Source organism: Nerophis lumbriciformis, linkage group LG17 (assembly GCF_033978685.3).
Source record: "Nerophis lumbriciformis linkage group LG17, RoL_Nlum_v2.1, whole genome shotgun sequence".
NCBI lineage: Eukaryota > Metazoa > Chordata > Actinopteri > Syngnathiformes > Syngnathidae > Nerophis > Nerophis lumbriciformis.
The window spans coordinates 3947501-3955841 of record NC_084564.2 but is presented as its reverse complement, the minus strand read 5'-3'; positions in this window follow the sequence as shown (position 1 = coordinate 3955841).

Genomic DNA, 8341 nt, shown 5'->3' with positions numbered 1-8341 from the left:
TGCTCACAAATTGTTATTCAGTGAAATTGTCGGCCTAATTTGATGCAAAAAAAAAATTCTAACGCAAAAAATGTTGTCACATAAATTCAGTGTAAAAAAAAAAAAAAAAAAAAAAGTTTTTCATAATAAAGCCACAATTTAAGATTTTTAAGCACACACTTTTTGCTCACAAATTGTTATTCAGTGAAATTGTCGGCCTAATTTGATGCAAAAAAAAAATTCTAATGCAAAAAATGTTGTCACATAAATTCAGTGTAAAAAAAAAAAAAAAAAAGTTTTTCATAATAAAGCCACAATTTAAAATTTTTAAGCACACACTTTTTGCTCATAAATTGTTATTCAGTGAAATTGTCGACCTAATTTGATGCAAAAAAAAATTCTAACGCAAAAAATGTTGTCACATAAATTCAGTATAAAAAAAAATAAAAAAAAAGTTTTTCATAATAAAGCCACAATTTAACATTTTTAAGCACACACTTTTTTCTCACAAATTGTTATTCAGTGAAATTGTCGGCCTAATTTGATGCAAAAAAAAAAATTCTAACGCAAAAAATGTTGTCACATAAATTCAGTGTAAAAAAAACAAAAAAAAACATAATAAAGCCACAATTTAAATTTTTTAAGCACACACTTTTTGCTCACAAATTGTTATTCAGTGAAATTGTCGGCCTAATTTGATGCTAAAAAAAATTCTAACGCAAAAAATGTTGTCACATAAATTCAGTGTAAAAACAAAAATAAAAAAAGTTTTTCATAATAAAGCCACAATTTAAAATTTTTAAGCACACACTTTTTGCTCACAAATTGTTATTCAGTGAAATTGTCGGCCTAATTTGATGCAAAAAAAAAAATTCTAACGCAAAAAATGTTGTCACATAAATTCAGTGTTAAAAAAAAAAATATAAAAAAGTTTTTCATAATAAAGCCACAATTTAACATTTTTAAGCACACACTTTTTGCTCACAAATTGTTATTCAGTGAAATTGTCGGCCTAATTTGATGCAAAAAAAAATTCTAACGCAAAAAATGTTGTCACATAAATTCAGTGTAAAAAAAAAAAAAAAAAAAAAAAAAGTTTTTCATAATAAAGCCACAATTTAAAATTTTTAAGCACACACTTTTTGCTCACAAATTGTTATTTAGTGAAATTGTCGGTCTAATTTGATGCAAAAAAAAAATTGTAACGCAAAAAATGTTGTCACATAAATTCAGTGTAAAAAATAAAAAATAAAAAATAAAAAAAGTTTTTCATAATAAAGCCACAATTTAAAATTTTTAAGCACACACTTTTTGCTCACAAATTGTTATTCAGTGAAATTGTCGGCCTAATTTGATGCAAAAAAAAAATTCTAACGCAAAAAATGTTGTCACATAAATTCAGTGTAAAAAAAAGAAAAAAAAAAGAAAAGTTTTTCATAATAAAGCCACAATTTAAAATTTTTAAGCACACACTTTTTGCTCACAAATTGTTATTCAGTGAAATTGTCGGCCTAATTTGATGCAAAAAAAAAATTCTAACGCAAAAAATGTTGTCACATAAATTCAGTGTAAAAAAAAAAAAAAAAAAAAAGTTTTTCATAATAAAGCCACAATTTAAAAATTTTAAGCACACTTTTTGCTCACAAATTGTTATTCAGTGAAATTGTCGGCCTAATTTGATGCAAAAAAAAAATTCTAACGCAAAAAATGTTGTCACATAAATTCAGTGTAAAAAAAAAAAAAAAAAGTTTTTCATAATAAAGCCACAATTTAAAATTTTTAAGCACACACTTTTTGCTCACAAATTGTTATTCAGTGAAATTGTCGGCCTAATATGATGCAAAAAAAATAAATTCTAATGCAAAAAATGTTGTCACATAAATTCAGTGTAAAAAAAAAAAAAAAAGAAAAAGTTTTTCATAATAAAGCCACAATTTAAAATTTTTAAGCACACACTTTTTGCTCACAAATTGTTATTCAGTGAAATTGTCGGCCTAATTTGATGCAAAAAAAATTTCTAACGCAAAAAAAGTTGTCACATAAATTCAGTGTAAAAAAAAATAATAATAAGTTTTTCATAATAAAGCCACAATTTAAAATTTTTAAGCACACACTTTTTGCTCACAAATTGTTATTCAGTGAAATTGTCGGCCTAATTTGATGCAAAAAAAAAATTCTAACGCAAAAAATGTTGTCACATAAATTCAGTGTAAAAAAAAAAAAAAAAAAAGTTTTTCATAATAAAGCCACAATTTAAAATTTTTAAGCACACACTTTTTGCTCACAAATTGTTATTCAGTGAAATTGTCGGCCTAATTTGATGCAAAAAAAAAATTCTAACGCAAAAAATGTCACATAAATTCAGTGTAAAAAAAAAATTAAATAAAAAAGTTTTTCATAATAAAGCCACAATTTAAAATTTTTAAGCACACACTTTTTGCTCACAAATTGTTATTCAGTGAAATCGTCGGCCTAATTTGATGCAAAAAAAAAATTCTAACGCAAAAAATGTTGTCACATAAATTCAGTGTAAAAAAAAAAAAAAAAAAAAAAGTTTTTCATAATAAAGCCACAATTTAAGATTTTTAAGCACACACTTTTTGCTCACAAATTGTTATTCAGTGAAATTGTCGGCCTAATTTGATGCAAAAAAAAAATTCTAATGCAAAAAATGTTGTCACATAAATTCAGTGTAAAAAAAAAAAAAAAAAAAAAAAGTTTTTCATAATAAAGCCACAATTTAAAATTTTTAAGCACACACTTTTTGCTCATAAATTGTTATTCAGTGAAATTGTCGACCTAATTTGATGCAAAAAAAAATTCTAACGCAAAAAATGTTGTCACATAAATTCAGTATAAAAAAAAATAAAAAAAAAGTTTTTCATAATAAAGCCACAATTTAACATTTTTAAGCACACACTTTTTTCTCACAAATTGTTATTCAGTGAAATTGTCGGCCTAATTTGATGCAAAAAAAAAAATTCTAACGCAAAAAATGTTGTCACATAAATTCAGTGTAAAAAAAACAAAAAAAAACATAATAAAGCCACAATTTAAATTTTTTAAGCACACACTTTTTGCTCACAAATTGTTATTCAGTGAAATTGTCGGCCTAATTTGATGCTAAAAAAAATTCTAACGCAAAAAATGTTGTCACATAAATTCAGTGTAAAAACAAAAATAAAAAAAGTTTTTCATAATAAAGCCACAATTTAAAATTTTTAAGCACACACTTTTTGCTCACAAATTGTTATTCAGTGAAATTGTCGGCCTAATTTGATGCAAAAAAAAAAATTCTAACGCAAAAAATGTTGTCACATAAATTCAGTGTTAAAAAAAAAAATATAAAAAAGTTTTTCATAATAAAGCCACAATTTAACATTTTTAAGCACACACTTTTTGCTCACAAATTGTTATTCAGTGAAATTGTCGGCCTAATTTGATGCAAAAAAAAATTCTAACGCAAAAAATGTTGTCACATAAATTCAGTGTAAAAAATAAAAAATAAAAAATAAAAAAAGTTTTTCATAATAAAGCCACAATTTAAAATTTTTAAGCACACACTTTTTGCTCACAAATTGTTATTCAGTGAAATTGTCGGCCTAATTTGATGCAAAAAAAAAATTCTAACGCAAAAAATGTTGTCACATAAATTCAGTGTAAAAAAAAGAAAAAAAAAAGAAAAGTTTTTCATAATAAAGCCACAATTTAAAATTTTTAAGCACACACTTTTTGCTCACAAATTGTTATTCAGTGAAATTGTCGGCCTAATTTGATGCAAAAAAAAAATTCTAACGCAAAAAATGTTGTCACATAAATTCAGTGTAAAAAAAAAAAAAAAAAAAAAGTTTTTCATAATAAAGCCACAATTTAAAAATTTTAAGCACACTTTTTGCTCACAAATTGTTATTCAGTGAAATTGTCGGCCTAATTTGATGCAAAAAAAAAATTCTAACGCAAAAAATGTTGTCACATAAATTCAGTGTAAAAAAAAAAAAAAAAAGTTTTTCATAATAAAGCCACAATTTAAAATTTTTAAGCACACACTTTTTGCTCACAAATTGTTATTCAGTGAAATTGTCGGCCTAATATGATGCAAAAAAAATAAATTCTAATGCAAAAAATGTTGTCACATAAATTCAGTGTAAAAAAAAAAAAAAAAGAAAAAGTTTTTCATAATAAAGCCACAATTTAAAATTTTTAAGCACACACTTTTTGCTCACAAATTGTTATTCAGTGAAATTGTCGGCCTAATTTGATGCAAAAAAAATTTCTAACGCAAAAAAGTTGTCACATAAATTCAGTGTAAAAAAAAATAATAATAAGTTTTTCATAATAAAGCCACAATTTAAAATTTTTAAGCACACACTTTTTGCTCACAAATTGTTATTCAGTGAAATTGTCGGCCTAATTTGATGCAAAAAAAAAATTCTAACGCAAAAAATGTTGTCACATAAATTCAGTGTAAAAAAAAAAAAAAAAAAAGTTTTTCATAATAAAGCCACAATTTAAAATTTTTAAGCACACACTTTTTGCTCACAAATTGTTATTCAGTGAAATTGTCGGCCTAATTTGATGCAAAAAAAAAATTCTAACGCAAAAAATGTCACATAAATTCAGTGTAAAAAAAAAATTAAATAAAAAAGTTTTTCATAATAAAGCCACAATTTAAAATTTTTAAGCACACACTTTTTGCTCACAAATTGTTATTCAGTGAAATTGTCGGCCTAATTTGATGCAAAAAAAAATTCTAACGCAAAAAATGTTGTCACATAAATTCAGTGTAAAAAAAAAAGAAAAAAAAAGTTTTTCATAATAAAACCACAATTTAAAATTTTTAAGCACACACTTTTTGCTCACAAATTGTTATTCAGTGAAATTGTCGGCCTAATTTGATGCAAAAAAAAAATTCTAACGCAAAAAATGTTGTCACATAAATTCAGTGTAAAAAAAAAAAAAAAAAAAAAAGTTTTTCATAATAAAGCCACAATTTAAAATTTTTAAGCACACACTTTTTGCTCACAAATTGTTATTCAGTGAAATTGTCGGCCTAATTTGATGCAAAAAAAAAATTCTAACGCAAAAAATGTTGTCACATAAATTCAGTGTAAAAAAAAAAAAAAAGTTTTTCATAATAAAGCCACAATTTAAAATTTTTAAGCACACACTTTTTGCTCACAAATTGTTATTCAGTGAAATTGTCGGCCTAATTTGATGCAAAAAAAAAATTCTAACGCAAAAAATGTTGTCACATAAATTCAGTGTAAAAAAATTAAAAAAAAAAAAAAGTTTTTCATAATAAAGCCACAATTTAAAATTTTTAAGCACACACTTTTTGCTCACAAATTGTTATTCAGTGAAATTGTCGGCCTAATTTGATGCAAAAAAAAAATTCTAACGCAAAAAATGTTGTCACATAAATTCAGTGTAAAAAAAAAAGAAAAAAGTTTTTCATAATACAGCCACAATTTAACATTTTTAAGCACACACTTTTTGCTCACAAATTGTTATTCAGTGAAATTGTCGGCCTAAGTTGATGCAAAAAAAAAATTCTAACGCAAAAAATGTTGTCACATAAATTCAGTATAAAAAAAAAAAAAAAAAAAAAAGTTTTTCATAATAAAGCCACAATTTAAAATTTTTAAGCACACACTTTTTGCTCACAAATTGTTGTTCAGTGAAATTGTCGGCCTAATTTGATGCAAAAAAAAAATTTCTAACGCAAAAAATGTTGTCACATAAATTCAGTGTAAAAAAATAAATAAAAAAATAAAAAAATTTCATAATAAAGCCACAATTTAAAATTTTTAAGCACACACTTTTTGCTCACAAATTGTTATTCAGTGAAATTGTCGGCCTAATTTGATGCCAAAAAAAAATTCTAACGCAAAAAATGTTGTCACATAAATTCAGTGTAAAAAAAAAAAAAAAAAAAGTTTTTCATAATAAAGCCACAATTTAAAATTTTTAAGCACACACTTTTTGCTCACAAATTGTTATTCAGTGAAATTGTCGGCCTAATTTGATGCAAAAAAAAATTCTAACGCAAAAAATGTTGTCACATAAATTCAGTGTAAAAAAAAAAAAAAAAAAAAGTTTTTCATAATAAAGCCACAATTTAAAATTTTTAAGCACACACTTTTTGCTCACAAATTGTTATTCAGTGAAATTGTCGGCCTAATTTGATGCAAAAAAAAAATTCTAACGCAAAAAATGTTGTCACATAAATTCAGTGTAAAAAATTTTTAAAAAAAAAGTTTTTCATAATAAAGCCACAATTTAAAATTTTTAAGCACACACTTTTTGCTCACAAATTGTTATTCAGTGAAATTGTCGGCCTAATTTGATGCAAAAAAAAAATTCTAATGCAAAAAATGTTGTCACATAAATTCAGTGTAAAAAAAAAAAAAAAAAAAAGTTTTTCATAATAAAGCCACAATTTAAAATTTTTAAGCACACACTTTTTGCTCACAAATTGTTATTCAGTGAAATTGTCGGCCTAATTTGATGCAAAAAAAAAATTCTAACGCAAAAAATGTTGTCACATAAATTCAGTGTAAAAAAAAAAAAAAAAAATAAGTTTTTCATAATAAAGTCACAATTTAAAATTTTTAAGCACACACTTTTTGCTCACAAATTGTTATTCAGTGAAATTGTCGGCCTAATTTGATGCAAAAAAAAAAATTCTAACGCAAAAAATGTTGTCACATTAATTCAGTGTAAAAAAAAAAAAAAAAAAAAAGGTTTTTCATAATAAAGCCACAATTTAAAATTTTTAAGCACACACTTTTTGCTCACAAATTGTTATTCAGTGAAATTGTTGGCGTAATTTGATGCAAAAAAAAAATTCTAACGCAAAAAATGTTGTCACATTAATTCAGTGTAAAAAAAAAAAAAAAAAAAAAGGTTTTTCATAATAAAGCCACAATTTAAAATTTTTAAGCACACACTTTTTGCTCACAAATTGTTATTCAGTGAAATTGTTGGCCTAATTTGATGCAAAAAAAAAATTCTAACGCAAAAAATGTTGTCACATAAATTCAGTGTAAAAAAAAAAAAAGTTTTTCATAATAAAGCCACAATTTAAAATTTTTAAGCACACACTTTTTGCTCACAAATTGTTATTCAGTGAAATTGTCGGCCTAATTTGATGCAAAAAAAAAATTCTAACGCAAAAAATGTTGTCACATAAATTCAGTGTAAAAAGAAAAAAAAAAAAAGTTTTTCATAATAAAGCCACAATTTAAAATTTTTAAGCACACACTTTTTGCTCACAAATTGTTATTCAGTGAAATTGTCGGCCTTATTTGATGCAAAAAAAAAATTCTAACGCAAAAAATGTCACATAAATTCAGTGTAAAAAAAAAAGAAAAAAAAAAAAAGTTTTTCATAATAAAGCCACAATTTAAAATTTTTAAGCACACACTTTTTGCTCACAAATTGTTATTCAGTGAAATTTTCGGCCTAATTTGATGCAAAAAAAAAAATTCTAACGCAAAAAATGTTGTCACATAAATTCAGTGTAAAAAAAAAAAAAAAAAAAAGTTTTTCATAATAAAGCCACAATTTAAAATTTTTAAGCACACACTTTTTGCTCACAAATTGTTATTCAGTGAAATTGTCGGCCTAATTTGATGCAAAAAAAAAATTCTAACGCAAAAAATGTTGTCACATAAATTCAGTGTAAAAAAAAAAAATAAAAAAAAGTTTTTCATAATAAAGCCACAATTTAAAATTTTTAAGCACACACTTTTTGCTCACAAATTGTTATTCAGTGAAATTGTCGGCCTAATTTGATGCAAAAAAAAAAATTCTAACGCAAAAAATTTTGTCACATAAATTCAGTGTAAAAAAAAAAAAAAAAAAAAAAAAATGTTTTTCATAATAAAGCCACAATTTAAAAATTTTAAGCACACACTTTTTGCTCACAAATTGTTATTCAGTGAAATTGTCGGCCTAATTTGATGCAAAAAAAAATTCTAACGCAAAAAATGTTGTCACATAAATTCAGTGTAAAAAAAAAATAAAAAATAGTTTTTCATAATAAAGCCACAATTTAAAATTTTTAAGCACACACTTTTTGCTCACAAATTGTTATTCAGTGAAATTGTCGGCCTAATTTGATGCAAAAAAAAATATTCTAACGCAAAAAATGTTGTCACATAAATTCAGTGTAAAAAAAAAAATAAAAGAAAAAAAAAGTTTTTCATAATAAAGCCACAATTTAAAATTTTTAAGCATACACTTTTTGCTCACAAATTGTTATTCAGTGAAATTGTCGGCCTAATTTGATGCAAAAAAAAAAATTCTAACGCAAAAAATGTCACATAAATTCAGTGTAAAAAAAAAAAAAAAAGAAAAA